The sequence below is a fragment of the Panthera tigris genome, chromosome B1 (assembly GCF_018350195.1).
Source record: "Panthera tigris isolate Pti1 chromosome B1, P.tigris_Pti1_mat1.1, whole genome shotgun sequence".
Lineage (NCBI taxonomy): Eukaryota > Metazoa > Chordata > Mammalia > Carnivora > Felidae > Panthera > Panthera tigris.
In genome coordinates, this window is record NC_056663.1 from 15,945,001 (window position 1) to 15,960,721 (window position 15,721).

Below are 15,721 nucleotides of genomic sequence, written 5' to 3' on the forward strand. Positions count from 1 at the left end.
ACCCTCCCCTGCCCATACTCGCTTATGCTTTCTCTCTCTCAAAAAAAAAAAAAAAACAAAAAACTAAAAAACAAAAACAAAACAACACAAAACAAAAAACCGAAAGATTTGCTGTGGAATTCAGCATTGTCCAATAGGAATACCACAAAAATAAATTATAAAGTATGTGCAAACCACATAAGTAATTTAAAATTTTCTAATAATACCTTCTAAAAGACTTAATACAAAGGTAAAATTATTTTTAATATTTTATGTAACCTAACATATCCAAAATATTGTCATTTCAACATATAATCTTTATATAAAAATCATTACTGAGATACTTAAAATTTTCTTTTAATACTAAATCTTAGAAATCTGGTATTGCACACTTACATAACATTCCAATTCTGGCCTAAAAGTAAGAATAAGTAACCAGAAAACATGATTTCCTTGGAATCTCTGATTCTTTTATTACATGTGCTCAGTAACTACAGGTAACACGACTGGTTAGTGCAGCTATAATTGCTCTTACTTTCTGTCCCGAGGCGGGGTAGTATTAGATATGTGGGTTCTGGAATCAGCCAGTCTGGGTTTCCATCCTGGATCCACCACTGCTAACTGAGTGACACAGGGCAACTCACTTTCTGTGCCAGAGGTTTCTTACATGTAAAATCTTTAATGGGGTTATTTCAAGAATGAAATGAGTTAATATTTAGTGCCTGACAAGTACTAGGTGTTAAATGTTAGCTATTGTTATTGCTTTTGTCATACAACACATAGGAACAAATTCTTTTTTTTTTTTTAATTTTTTTTTAACATTTATTTATTTTTGAGACAGAGAGAGACAGAGCATGAACGGGGGAGGGTCAGAGAGAGGGAGACACAGAATCTGAAACAGGCTCCAGGTTCTGAGCTGTCAGCACAGAGCCCAACGCGGGGCTCGAACCCACGGACCGCGAGATCATGACCTGAGCCGAAGTCGGCCGCTTAACCAACTGAGCCACCCAGGCACCCCAACAAATTCTTATTTGTATCCTCCACCCAGTGAAATTTATAAGAAACCAAACACATTAGATCTATTACAGGGTTTGTTATGTGTTGAACTGTCTCCGCCCGTAAGATATACTGAAGTCCTAAATACCCCAGTACTTCAGAACTGAACCTTATTTGGAAATAGGGTAGCTGGAGATTTAATCAGTTAAAATGAAGTCACATTGGTTTTTTATATTTTGGTCCTTAACACATTATGACTTGTGCCCTTATAAGAAGAAGAAAGGCCTTGGAAACAGAGACACACAGGGAGAAGAACATCATGTGACAAGAAAGCCAGAGATTGAGGTGATTCGGCTGTAAGACAAGGAATGTCAAGGATGGCCAGTCACCATCAGAAGCTAGGAAGAAGCAAGGTGGGATTCTACCCAGAGTCTCAGAGAGAACATGGCCCTGCTGACACGATGATTTTGACCTTCTAGCATTCAGAACTATGAGAGAACAAATTTTTGTTGTTTTAAGCCATCCCGTTTGTGGTACTTTGTTACGGCAGCCCCAGGAAACTAATACAGAGTTCCTCACCCAGAAGGAAGCACTCCGTCCTACAAACAGCCAAGGTTTGGATGACTGACAACTAGGCAACTGCAAAGTCTCCCAGAGTTAGTGGAGCTTTTATAAAGTCTGGACAATCCCATCTTCCCAAGGGCTCTTAGGCTGGTCCTTAACTCCGTACATATACTTTGGAAGGAGAATCCTGCCCTTAGCAAGGGTATCTTAGTGAGACAGCTGCCTGTAAAATGATTGAGCTAAGTCACAAACCCAGAGAAACAATGCCATTGGTTCCTTGGGGATTACACTGGTGTGAGCAGGTCATAAAAGTTACCATTTTTTTAAGTTGAAGTATAGTTGACATATAATGTTTCAATTGTTTCAGGTGTACAACATAGGGACTCAATAATTCTATTCCTTACTCAGTGCTCACGATGATAGTGTAGTCAACATCTGTCACCATACAACGTTATTACAATGTTACTGACTATATTCTCTCTGCTGTACTTTTCATCTCTATGACTTATTTATTTTATAAATGGAAGTCTCTACCATTTTTTTTTTAAAGGACTTGGTCCCTTTTAGGCCACATTTTTTTCCCCTAACACGCTATTGTGATCAAAATCTACTAAATTTAATTGGTTTCTTTAAGAAGTTTTCCTGCATATCCTTAAAAACTAGGCACTAACAGTGGAGCACACAAAGGAGTAAAATAAAAATAATCTGGGGGCCCCTGGGCGGCTAAGTCGGTTAAGTGTCCAACTCCTGGTTTCAGCTCAGATTTCAGCTCATGGTTTGTGGGTTTGAGCCCCACACTGGGCTCTGCGCTGACAGAGCAGAGCCTGCTTGTTGGGATATTCTCTCTCTCTCTCTCTCTCTCTCAAAAATAAAGAAAACTTAAAAAAAACTCAAGTGAATAATTTTATTTTTAATACTAGCACTGTTAACTGTTCTATGTGCTCATTTCTACAGTCTTCATCCTCCTAAATTAACAGCTATGTTCCTTTTCTTCCCAAATATACACTTAAAAAATGAAGTTCTCAATCACATATGCAGATTTTGTGACAAATTTAACAAAGAAATAATTTCTCTAAAAGAAATACCTGTTTTCCTGAGTCAGAAATGCCTGGCTGACTGGAAACACAGAAAATATTCAGTGTTTACTAGACTGATTTTAATCTGATGATCCTAAAATACTTTTATTTCAGTGAAAACATGTTTCTCCTATAGCATTCACTATGTAAGTATATTAGATATCCCCTTCAAATTTCTATTAATATTTATAAGAATATACACTGCTTCAAGTAGAACTTTAGACCTAGAGAGAATCTTGGAGACATTTCCACTTTACAGATGAGACAACCAGAGCAAAGGAATGCTAAACACTCGACCAAGGTCACGGAGTTATCAAATGGAAGTGAATTTAAGTGGAATTTAGAAAAACAGTCTTTCCGTTAAATGAGATAATGCATGTAAAGGTCTCGGCCGGTGCGGACCTATTTTAACTCCTCGTTAAATGGAACTACTCCTGGCGTTGCATAACTCAGAGCTGCGATGTGGAGTCCCGCAAAGGCCGTGGACTTTCATATCAGATGCACCGGGGTTCTACCGGTAGTGCTCCCTCAGCGGCTTAAGTCATCTGGGCAAATCCCTTAAACTTTCTATACATCTGCTTTCTCCCAAGCAAAATGGGGATGACAAAGCGATAAAGCGTATCAGATAAGCAGAGGCGTTTGTTAATACTAGCAATGAAATTATAATTGTTCTTTGGTACCTTGAATCAAGAATATAAAGAATTAAAAGAGCGATCTCCTGTCATGAACACGTATCCCCTAAAACTGAAGGGAGGAGGCCAGGCCCACGTCAAGTCCACCCGCAGCACTCCTACACCTGGCTCACTGGCTACCTCACGCCGTTCCCGGGGCACTGACGCTTCAGCCTGCGTGCCCTTACCCTGCTGCCTCCTGGGTGTTCGGGAACTCCCCTTGGAGCACCCTGCTTATGTCTTTTTCTCTCTAGGCTCCCCTGTTTTTAAAAACTCTCCCTTCGTGCACCTCATTCTCTCAAGCATCTGATTCTGACTTTATAAGGTAAAGACTACTTAGCAGATTAACTTACCTAAGGTAGCACTCCCAAATCCTGTTCTGTGGAACCCTAGCCTCTAAGACGCTCCATGGGAAAACGTCAAATAACTTTGAGAAACGCTACAGACTAACTCCCACCGCAGCAGACGCCCGCCTGTAGATGAGGCCGACCAGTGTCTCCTCAGCGCTCCTGGTTCCCTTTTACACCAAGGGCTTCCTCCCACAAGCACCTACGCCTCGGCCTGAGAACATTCTGACCGGGAGCTCACTCTGCCAGCCTCTGGACACAGTCACAGGACTTACGCTGCCAAGAGGAGCCGCAGCCAATGGCAGGTGAGAGCTGACAGGTGTATCTACTCCAGCTTCCTTGTCCTCGACTGGCACAGCCCTGAGATGGATTCTACACAGTCTCCCAGAGGTCCTTGGCAGGAGAGCACCCCAGACACCCATAGCAATGGCTTGCTCGTTAATGCATCCTATTTATATTGGCTTTTCCCCCTTCTGTCTGATCTCCCTAATACCTTACTAGAATTTCATAGGACTGTCTTTGAAATGAACCACTTGTCTTAGGATCTGCTTTTCTTTCTTCGAGATTCATGACACACACTAGCAATATTAAAGACTATGGGAAATCTTTGGGGGAAAGGAATTCATTTACTATATTTAATCAGAAATTTTATTTAATAAGTTTTCCAAACTTATTTGGCCATGGGAACCTTTTTATTTATTCCTCCCTTCCTTCATGTATTTATGTAGATTCCATGGGACCCTATTTATTTATTTATTTATTTATTCCTTCAAGTAGGTTCCATGCCTAATGTGGGGCTTGAACTCACGTCCTCGTGATCAAGAGTTGCATGCTCTACCATCTGAGTCAACCAGATGTCCCACGGGAACCTTTTTAAAAGGGTGAGAGTTTTGATCCTGTGAAACTAGTGTTCCTCTTTGGTATATACTTTGGGAAACACTGACTGAAGCATTAATGACTGACAGAGTATTATCCCTCTCAGAGATAATCAGTATCTTAACAGCTTCTGCAAATCAGTACTTTCTCACTCAAAGAACTGGATCCCTTTAGATGAGAAGGTCAGGCTCCATGGTAGATGTGATGGAAAATAACTTGGAAGCGCGTGTCTTATGTCAAGCCCTTCAAATCAGGTCAGGTTGGTAACTGTCTACTCTGCTATCAAGAGCTAACAGGAAATTATGGGTAGGTTTCTTGGTTCAAGAGTGTAGTCCTGAGACTTGGAGGACAGTGCAGGCGGTATATGGGATGATGGCTGTTATTTTCTGAAATTGCTCTGGAGAAAAGAAATATCTTTAGGAAGAAGGAGCTCACTTTCAGTGGTCTCAGCCCCAAACAATCAGATGCCCAGGACTGCAATATTCCTTAAGATATCTGAAGAATAAAATAGTCGATAGTGATCAGAATTTTAAATAGTTAAGCCTTGAATTACTCTTTAAACTCCATGAAAAGAGGTTCTATGATAGAGAAATACAGATCGGGAATACTCTGCACAGCAGTCTTGCTCTGCCCTTAACACAACCATTGGCAATAGCAGGGTACTCGCTCTACTGTCCAGGCTGGACCCCCCTGGAAGAAAGTGGTAAGAAGTCTTGTGAATGGACAGTACCTGGGAGGTGAGTGAGGGTGTAAAAGGTCAGCGTGGTAAGAGCATGTTTAGAGCAAGTTGGGACAATTCATCTCCAGGGCCTGATTTCTGCCATTGTACAGCAGTTTTCTTCCCAACTCTGCAACACAATTTTACACTATCTCCTTTGTCATCACGCTGTCCCCTCTCATGGCCATTTTCCAGATGTTGAGATAGTAAATATTTCAAAATGAATTGCCATGGATCAGCATTAAAGCATGCCACATTTTGGGTCAACATGGCTATTTTGAAAATCTCACTTATAAAATGTTAATAAATGAGATACAAATCAATAAAGAGAAATTTCAAATAATCCTAATTCTTCTAGTGGTTCATTCTCTGTATTAAAAACAACAAGAACAGAAAACCAGTGTGGAGTGACAAAATGTGGAAAAGGAGTACCGAGAATCAAACGTGGCCGTGAACTGGAGGTATCTGACATTTCCATCTTCATCAAGGGGGATTCTGTCAAGTAACAACTCAAACTCTTCACCAGTAATCTCCACACCAAACCTGAAACGAATAGCATTTAGCATCAGTCACCCCCCAAGTTCACATCTGGGTCACCCGTACCCACAATACCCTAAGCATATGGCTGCCATTACCGCTTTGTTATTGCTGCAGTCCTCAAGATCAAGAGCACCACGTGAATATCAGAGGTTAATCAGGGTGTTGATCGCTTCAGCTTTCTCAAAGAAAGAGATTCTACCACAGAATCCCTGCATTGGCGGTGCACAGAAATAGAAATACCGGCATGTTGAATTGTGTGTGATTGTCTTCTGTAAAAAGTTATTCATTACGCTAAAACACTGGTATTGCTTAAACAAGTTAACTCTGAAAGGCCTTTCAATTGGACTGCTTAGCATGAAAGAAAAGGTAGAGAAAAAAAGTGCCTTTCGAAAAACAGCTTCCTAATGCTCTTGCAAAGCATTTCATAATGGCTTTAAAGACATTTTGCATACAAATATTTAAAAAGTGGCAGTGTTTATTCATCAGCAAGAAAGTGTTTTCATCTCCCAAGAACAATCAAAACATAATCCTTGAATTACTGGCATAAATAAGAATGACTTAAGCAATAATAATGAACAAGGCATTCATTCATCATTCTGCAAAGCTGATAAGACCCAGCTGACTTTTGGAAAAGAGGAGGAATAGATTTTCTTTGGGCAATGCTATGAAAGAATAACATGAGAAAGGTTTTTTTTTTTTTTTTTCTATTTTCATTATGACTTCCTTGATAATTATAAAACAAAACATATACACCATCAAGAATAACAAACAAAAATGGCTTTTTCATAGGCTACAAAGAATTGAGTTATCACATATTCGTATTTCAGAAGTACTTGAATATGTATAGTGTCTCAGAGGCTTTGCAGTTGGATGTCCTTTTTTCACTTGCACCAAATTAGGAAAAAAAGGATAGAATCAATTATTTAACATAACACATCACACTATATCTTATTCCTCGCTTTTCTCTCTTCTTTTTCATTTCTTTAGCAATGATGTTACCGGTACTAATGAACAAATCTTTGGCACTTTCCTGAGAAGTTAAAATTAATTCTCAGGTTTTATTTGGACTTAAATTCCTGAAGTCAGTACTTAGAAAAGAAAATAAACAGGTTTTCCCTAGGAAATTTTTACCGGTATTTCTTACTGAAAAAATACCAGACCAAAACTCAAGAGAACTGGATCTATTCTGTTCACAGTTATGTACTCACGGCAAAAACACTAGACTTGTCATATTTCAGTTTCCTCAACTCTCAAGTGGTCTGTAAGTTCTCTGTATCTTAGTGGACACAGGATTAGGAGAGAATGAAAATAAAAGTGCCTTGAAAAACGAGAATATCATAAAAATACTGTGTATTGTAAAAGAAATATATTGTGTATTGTGTATTATTATTACTGATAGAGAGTACAGTTTTAAAAATCTTCAAAAAAATACTAGAATATAGTGCTTAAACCTAACAGTGACACAAAAAGCCCTTTTTCTCCAGAGGTTTTCCTTCTGAGTGGAATACATCGTGGAAAAAGCGTGGGCTTCAGATTAACTGAACCAACATTCGAATCCTGCTCTGCCATTTAGCTGTATGTAGCCTTGGGAAATTTACTTAATTCCCAGAGCCTCAGTTTCTGTACCTATAAAAAGAAAGGTTACTTAGAAAATTGAAACATTTAATACATATAATATGCACATACTCTCTTTAATGAGAAGTGTATTTTGGGCAGGTTGGGGGAGGGGAATCTGTATTTTCTTAAATTACCTTCCTTTTTTTGATGGATAAAATGAGGCTTTCTCTAACCGCTTAACTTCAGTCCCACCTCAGCGACCTAGTTACTATTATATCATGCCTTTTTTATTATTATTTTCCTTATCCTTTGCTTTAAAAATAGGTACCCTGCCTGCCATGTGTTTCACTGTATCCCTAGAACTTCTAACAATGACCAGAAAGTGCTCAGTAAATATTTAATAAATGAATGAATGAATAACTCATGTCTCCTATAAGAGGATATATGTTCATAAAAAGAGGAACCTTTAAAAGCTACCATTCCATTATCCATCCTAATAGAAGGTAGCTGGATGGCCCACAACAGTAAAAAATTAAAGTCAGACATGTTTGCTTTGGAATACATTTTATGCTCCCCATTAAGCGTGGATATCCTATATTAACAAATTAAAACAGACTTCTAATAAAATAATAAAGCTGAATTTATTCATCCTTCTGGTTATTCAACAAATATTTTGGGACCACCTACTATGTGTTAGGCAATATATTAAATGCTTGGAATACAGTGGTAAGACATACCTTACTGTAGAGCAAGGAAAACAGTAAATGAGTATTACTTATAAAACATGATTATGATAGAAGAAATACAGGATTTTAAGGGAGCTTTTAACAACATGACCTAACTCAGACTAAAGATGAGGAAAGGCTTCCAGAGGAAAAGATGAGCTGAGAGTTACCTAGGCAGAGAAGGAGAAAGAGCATTATAGGTAGAGAATAGGCACATTCTGGACATGAAAGGATCTCAATCTTACTAAAGCCTGGAGTTTAGGTGAGAGAAGGGAGAGAGACCAGGTTTGGAGAGGGGCCCGAGAATTCCAGCCTGCCCTTCCTGAGAGCCTGCCTTATGGCGTTTAGACTTGCCTAGCCAGCCTCGACCAGGGTAAACCAAATCCTTGAAACAAATCTTTTAATATACATCTCCTGTTGTTTCTGCTTGTCTGGTTGAACCCTAACTAATATATCATTAAAGGATTTAAAGCATATAGTGAAACCAAATTTGTGTTTTTAAAAGCACTCTGTCTGAAATGAGAGGGATTTGAGGGAGAGTAATACTTGAACCAAATAGACACTTCAGAAGGAAGCTGTTGAAACAATCCCCATTAGAGAGGATGGGAGCTTGATTAAGATAGTAAAAGTATGAATGAGAGAAAAAATGGGCTGGGGATATTCTAGAAGTAAAAGATGCAAGATTTTGGGAATGCAAGCTGGTGCAGCCACTCTGGAAAACAGTATGGAGGTTCCTCAAAAAACTAAAAATAGAACTACCCTACGACCCAGCAATTGCACTACTAGGCATTTATCCACGGGATACAGGTGTGCTGTTTCGAAGGGGCACGTGCACCCCCATGTTTATAGCAGCACTATCGACAACAGCCAAAGTATGGAAAGAGCCCAAATGTTCATCGATGGATGAACGGATAAAGAAGATGTGGTATACAATGGAGTATGACTCGGCAATCAGAAAGAGTGAAATCTTGCCATTTGCAACTAGGTGGATGGAACTGGAGGGTATTATGCTAAGTGAAATTAGTCAGAGAAAGACAAAAATCATATGACTTCACTCATATGAGGACTTTAAGAGACAAAACAGATGAACATAAGGGAAGGGAAACAAAAATAATATAAAAACAGGGAGGGGGACAAAACAGAAGAGACTCATAAATATGGAGAACAAACAGAGGGTTACTGGAAGGGGTGTGGGGGGGGGATGGGCTAAATGGGTAAGGGGCATTAAGGAATCTACTCCTGAAATCACTGTTTCACTTTATGCTAACTAATTTGAATGTAAGTTAAAAAAATAAAATCAAGAAAAAAGAAGATACAAGATTTTATGTTTTTAATTCTAAGAATTGGTAGAAAGTGAAGGAGAAGTCCAGGATAATTCCTAGGTTTCTGGCTTGGATGACTGGGTAGCTGGGGGGTCATTAACTGAGACGAAGGAACACTGGAAGAGAAACAGGTTGTGATGGTGCAAGGGAAGGTCACGAGTTCAGTTTTAAACATGCTGAGTTGGGACTGTGAGATATCCAACACGAAGTGTCCAATAAGCAGGTAGAAGCAGGCCTGAAGCTCAGGAAAGCCATTGGCTGTAAATCTAAATTTGAGAGTCACCTGTATATAAAGGTGATCTGAGGCTAGAGGATTAGATGACATTACAAAGGAAAATACATACAGTGAGTTGAGAAAAGGACACAGAACAGAGACCCTACTTAAGGAAAGAACAGAGGAAGAGAATCTGCAACAGAATCTAAGGAGTCATGGGAAAAAATGGCAGAAAGGAAGCCAAGAGAAATGATAACAGGAGCCAAGAACACGGAGGCTTTGAAAAGGAGACTGTGATCAGTCATTTCAAAAGCAGTCAAGAAATCAAGCAAATTAAATTTCTATTGAATTTGGAAGTAAGAAGCCAATGACCTGGTGAGAGCTGCTGGTAGAGTGATGGGGTCTACAACCATAGTGTAGAGGGTTCAGGAGCAAGTGGAACTTGAGGGAAGACAGACAGAATGCATATCTCTTTCAAGAAGCTTAGGTAGGAAGGAAAGGAAAAAGGCGGCAAACAGGAAGGAAAGGTAGAGTCAAGGGAGCTGTTTTTTTAAAGATGAGTAATATGAGGGGCACCTGGGTGGCTCAGTTGGTTAAGCGTCCAACTTCAGCTCAGGTCAGATCTCGCGGTTTGTGGGTTCCAGCCCCACGTCGGACTTGGTGCTGACAGCTGGGAGCCTGGAGCCTGCTTCGGATTCTGCGTCTCCCTCTCTCTGCCCCTCCCCAGCTTGGGCTCTGTCTCTCTCTTTCCCTCTCTCTCAAAAATAAATAAACATTAAAAAAAAAAAAAGAAAAAGAAGATGAGTACCGTGAGCACTGTTAAATACCGACGGGGGCAGTATCAAGGCAAAGGTTAAAAACAGAGAGGGAATCATTGATGGATTCTATGAAAGATCAAAGACCACAGGTAGACTGGAGAAAGAATACCTCTTTCACTGAAACAGGGGGAAATAAGGAAACAATATGTTTACAGGATTTGAAGTATCAGGAGTTCCTCCTTTTCTAATTTTACTGTGGAGATGCAAGGCTACTTTACTGAGAGTGGGGCAGGGGAGGAAGGTAAGTGAAAGGGCATGTGTTTTGAAGAAATTGAAAAAGGTTTGAAATATGCAGAGTGGAGACTGGGATACAGAGCTGACTGAGAGAACATAGTAGGCAGTGACAGAGAAGTTGAGAGCCCAGCTGAGGTTGGTGACAATGAATTTATTGTGATATAAATCTACTCAGTAGTATGATTGTCCCCAGTAACCTGCGTGCAGGTGAAGACAGAATGGACAGTTGGGTTCATCCACATGTGGGAATCTGCCACATAGATGTGAATAAAAGATGGCTTATGATATTGACAAGAAAATGTCTACCATGTGGGAAAACAGATTTTAAGCTGTGCTCTAGCTCAGACAGGGTGGTCAATGGACTAGATAGGAGATACTGATCAGAAATAGGCTGAAAGTGTGATTTCATAGGTATAGCTATTTTGGATGATGACACACTTTGTTGGGAGAGTCAGGTAGATGTAAGGGTAAAAACTAAAATTTACCGAGAATTTAGTATGTTTCTTAGCGTCCTGAAACCAATAACACACTGTATGTTGACTAACCTGAATTTAATTAAATAAATAATTGTAAAAGATAGGTTCTTAGCACTGTGCTGAGCATTTTACATGCATTGTCCCCATATAATCCCTGCAACCATCAATTAAGTATTATTATCATTGCCAACACTGTCCTGGCAGTAACAGTGAGATCCCTGAGGTGTCTAAAGAGGGCAGGAGAGAAATGTGTCTGGAAATGACACTGAAGAATGAGGACGATGGGCTCTCGTCAGGGCTTCCAGGAAGCAATGTCCTTAGCAGAGAGCCAGATTTGGTTAAACTAGATTGTAATATTTCAAAGAAGTTAAAAACGTAGTAGACCGTACTCCTCCTGGATTGGAGCTTCCGTCAGGCACAGTGGGAGAATGTTAGGAGGACAGGAGTGAGAGTGTGAAAGAGGGAACGAGAAACCCAGATAAACCTTAGGCTAAGAGAACACGGAGAGGGTACATAGGTTAGACAGTTGAGAGGTTCACATCATGGGTAGTATGACAACAAAAATGCATGTGAGGCCACATGGATTTAGAATCCAGAAGAAGCCTTCAAACATAACCATCCAGCCCCTATTTTCATCTCATCACTCATTCTGTCCCTACACGCAGTGGGTAAGTAACTTAAATTCTCAGACTGTAGTAGTAGCCAATATTCATTGACCTCTTACCACTTGTCAGACGTTACACGTACTAATTTCCTTAATCCTCACAGCGATAATATGAAGTACTGGGGTGCCTGGGTGGCTCAATCTGTGACGTATCTGACGTCAGCTCAGGTCACGATCTCAGGGCTCATGAGTTCGAGTCCCGCATGGGGCTCTCTGCTGTCAGCACAGAACCCGCTTTGGATCCTGTGTCCACCTCTCTCTCTGCCCCTCATGCTCCCCCATGCATGCATGCATGCACTCTCTCAAAAATAAACAAACATTTTAAAAAAGCAGTACATACGATTATCATCTCCATTGTACAGTGAAACCTTACACAGGTAGCATCTGGTAGAGCTTGAACTTGAGCCCCGCTAACTGACTTGGAGCCCTAAAGCTTGCCATGTTGCCATTCTCACTGCCTGAGCAGGGCTGTCATTTCTCTCCCTACAACTGTCTTTCCTACACCACACGCTTTCTCTAGCAGAAAAAGGTCTCTCCACAATCCTTCCCGAGAAACTTAAATGTCAATGTATGATAAGCTTATGATAATGTCAGTACATCCATAGCTAACCTTTAACACCATACTCTATAAATGGATCTTGAAATAAGGACAATTCATCTTGGACTTTATCCGAGAGAACTTCCATTTTTAACTACCCAAAAGACCTCCTTTACTTACAGGGTAGGCTTAAGGCATACAGCTCAAAGATAGTATTTTAGCAGCAATCTAGTGTGTTTTAAAAAATTTATCACACAATAACTTTATTCTGTTGTCAGGGTGGAAACTGGTTTCTGATATTTCTCCCTGAGCACAAAGCACAAGTTACTGTCAGGTTTATTGTTTCAAGCTCCATAACAGATAATATCTGAGGGATGTTTTTAGCTCCATACATGTTTCAGCATATAGTAAACAATCAAAGTAGCTTTCATACATATAAAGTAAGCAGAAATCCCATTATATAAATTCCCCCTGTTATTTAACCGTTTTAAAATATCAAAGTACAGTATCTGTGTATAGAATGCACGAAGTAATAAAACTTAAAAACCCAGCAAAGGAACAAACCATAGTTGGATTCTATCTTAATACTGATTTAGCAGTCAGATTTTGCTTTTAATGTGTGACATTTCCAAAAAACCGAAAAGACTTAAATAAAAAAGATGTGGTATAAGGAAGGCCTCACATTTAATGAAGGCCTTTCATTTACTCCCACAGTTAACTACAATAGGAAGGCTTTACTTAAAACTGAAGTGTTGGGGCGCCTGGGTGGCTCAGTCGGTTGAGCGTCCGACTTCAGTTCAAGTCACGGTCTCACGGTCCGTGAGTTCGAGCCCCGCGTCGGGCTCTGTGCTGACGGCTCAGAGCCTGGAGCCTGCTTCCGATTCTGTGTCTCCCTCTCTCTCTGCCCCTCCCCCGTTCATGCTCTGTCTCTCTCTGTCTCAAAAATAAATAAACGTTAAAAAAAAAAAATTTAAAACTGAAGTGTTTATATATATATATTATTTTTGAGCTCTTTACCAAGGACTTTGTAAATGGGATTCTTCAGAAACAAAAAAAAAAAAAAAAAAAAAAACTTTCTATATTAGCTAAATATTTCAAAATAGAGATAATACTATGTCTGTTATCATAAATTTGGGTTTGTTTCATGGCATTTTAGCATTGATTCTTCAGCCAAATCCCTAGAGATAGGACCATATATTTTCCTGATCAATCCATGTTTAATTGGATACTTAGATTATTTGTGTTATTAAATTATATTTAATATTCAGAAAAAGCATTTAAAGATGATACTCTTTTCTCTAAAGAAGTATTTGGGGCTAGGGGCGCCTGGATGGCTCAGTCATTGAGCATTCGACTTCAGCTCAGGTCACGATCTCATAGTTCATGAGTTCGAGCCCCATGTCGGGCTCTATGCTGACAGCTCAGAGCCTGCAGCCTGCTTTGGATTCTGTGTCTCCCTCTCTCTCTGCCCCTCCCCTGCTCACACTCTATCTCTCTCTCAAAAAATAAATAAACATTAAAAAAAATTTTTTTAAGAAGTATCTGGGGGTTGTTTTAAGTCTTTAATTTCTTACGTTAAGCTTTTTTTCCATTCAGACCACTATATATTTAAAATATAGACAAGGATATACGGTTCAGGAACAAAATATTTTTCATCACCTCTGTTTCCTTCATATTGTCGAAATCTTTACCACCACGCTCTCTCAGAAAACATCCGGATACTATTATAAAATAAATTCCAGGCTCTGAAAAAAGAACCTTCAGCCTTTATTTTAAAATGGAGAAGGGAACCTCCGTGGCTCAGTCGGTTAAGCATTTGACTCAGGTCATGATCACAAGGTTTGTGGGTTCAAACCCCGTGTCAGGCTGTGAGCTGTCAGCACAGATTCTGAAGCTGAGCTGCTTCTGATTGTGTGTCTCCCTCCCTCTCTCTGCCCCTCCTCTGCTCGTGCTCTCTCTCAAAAATAAATAAACATTAAAAAAAATTCAAAATGGAGAAATAATTTAAGCTAATGTTGTTTTTTATTTTTTAATTAGTTATCCTTAAAAACAGAAGGATATTTGATATTATAGGGTAGTCCTTTTCTTATGTTAACCAAGATGAACATAAGAAAAGAGCTTTGGAAAGTGGATTTTTTTTTTTTTTTTAAAGAATCTCTTAGCACAGGTAATAAAGTGCAAGTCCTGGGTTTGAGTCCTCACTTCTGCCACTTACTAGATGTGAGACTTTAGTCAGTCTCTTAATCTTTCATAGATTATTTCTTCATCTGTAAAATGAGCAAGATAATCACATTTAACCTGCAGGATTCCTTCCGGGGTCAAGTTGCTTAATAAACACAAAAACTGCTACAGATAAATTCTAAGGCAGTCTCTTGGTGTCAGACATACATAATGTTAACAATACAATCGGGTAAAGTCTGCATTCACTTCAACTTAACGGGGAAAAAAGTGGGTGGCTGGTTTCCTCACACTCCCTTTGCATTCCTTGCTCCTCCAGACCTAGTAAACTCCCGTTTCTGCCGAATACGATTTAATTTGCGTCAGCGGGAAACCAAGCAATTAGACGATGACTAATAGCCCAGACAGGATACAGCTGAAGGTTTGTGCAAAAGAATGATGAGGAAAGGTTTGATCCTGTGCAGGTGTTCTCCCTAGATTGTCCAACGTGGGGTCGATGGACTTTGGGAACTACGGCTTGTTCCCAGGTGGGTGAGCCTTAGGGCCACTGGTTTTTCGAGATTTGGAAGGTCTCCTGAGGTCCTGCGGGAGGAGGTTAGGGGGGTTTTCCAACCATTAAGGCGGAGATCTCACCTTGAGAAAGTCTCTTTACCGCCCACGAGCCCTCTTCCTGAACTAAGAGTCGGAGACTCCAGCCTGTGTTTGAGCCCTGGCCCGGGACTATGAACCGCACAGGCCTCTGGGAGAGCCTGCTGTGGGCGTGGCAGTGGGGCGTGCCGGGATGGGAAGGGCATGCTGGGAAGGAGGGCTCCTGGGGCCCTGGGGCCTCTTGGGAAGAAGGATGGCCGTGGATGCGGGTTTTCGGTTATCTCGGAAGTGAAGTTGCCCTGGCAGTGTCCATTTTAGAGCTGTTCCTACAAGGCAAGGCAGCTTGGATGCTTTTCAACCAGCGTCTCTTCTCCAGTCAAAGATGTGTTTTCCCTGTTGGGTTCTCCGAAGTTCCTCCGCTTGGTCCAGATGGCCTGAAGGGGTGTGTTTCCTGGGGTCTCTCCCCACGTTCCCCAGTGTTAACGATCCCCACCTGTGCTGACTTCCTCATCCTGGCCCTTTAAGTCTTCTCTGCCTGGGCTCTGACTTTTTACAGCCCTGCAGGGAGAAAGGCCTCTGAAGTTTTACTTTTCTTCCACCTGGTGTAAATAATACAGGCCCTCCAAAGTGTCCAAAATCG

At 40.4% G+C, this 15,721-nt stretch overlaps 1 long non-coding RNA gene across 1 annotated transcript in view; it reads right to left on the minus strand.

Annotated features, from left to right (window-relative positions):
• LOC107178963 overlaps nucleotides 1–15,204 on the minus strand; it is a 53,464-nt gene extending 38,260 nt beyond the window's left edge. The window contains exons 1-3 of the long non-coding RNA XR_006216186.1: nucleotides 15,127–15,204; nucleotides 5,863–5,976; nucleotides 5,660–5,770 (exon numbers count right to left, since the gene is read on the minus strand). This is a non-coding gene — a long non-coding RNA (uncharacterized LOC107178963). The remainder of the gene's footprint in view (nucleotides 1–5,659; nucleotides 5,771–5,862; nucleotides 5,977–15,126) is intronic.
• Nucleotides 15,205–15,721: the final 517 nt, after the last annotated feature.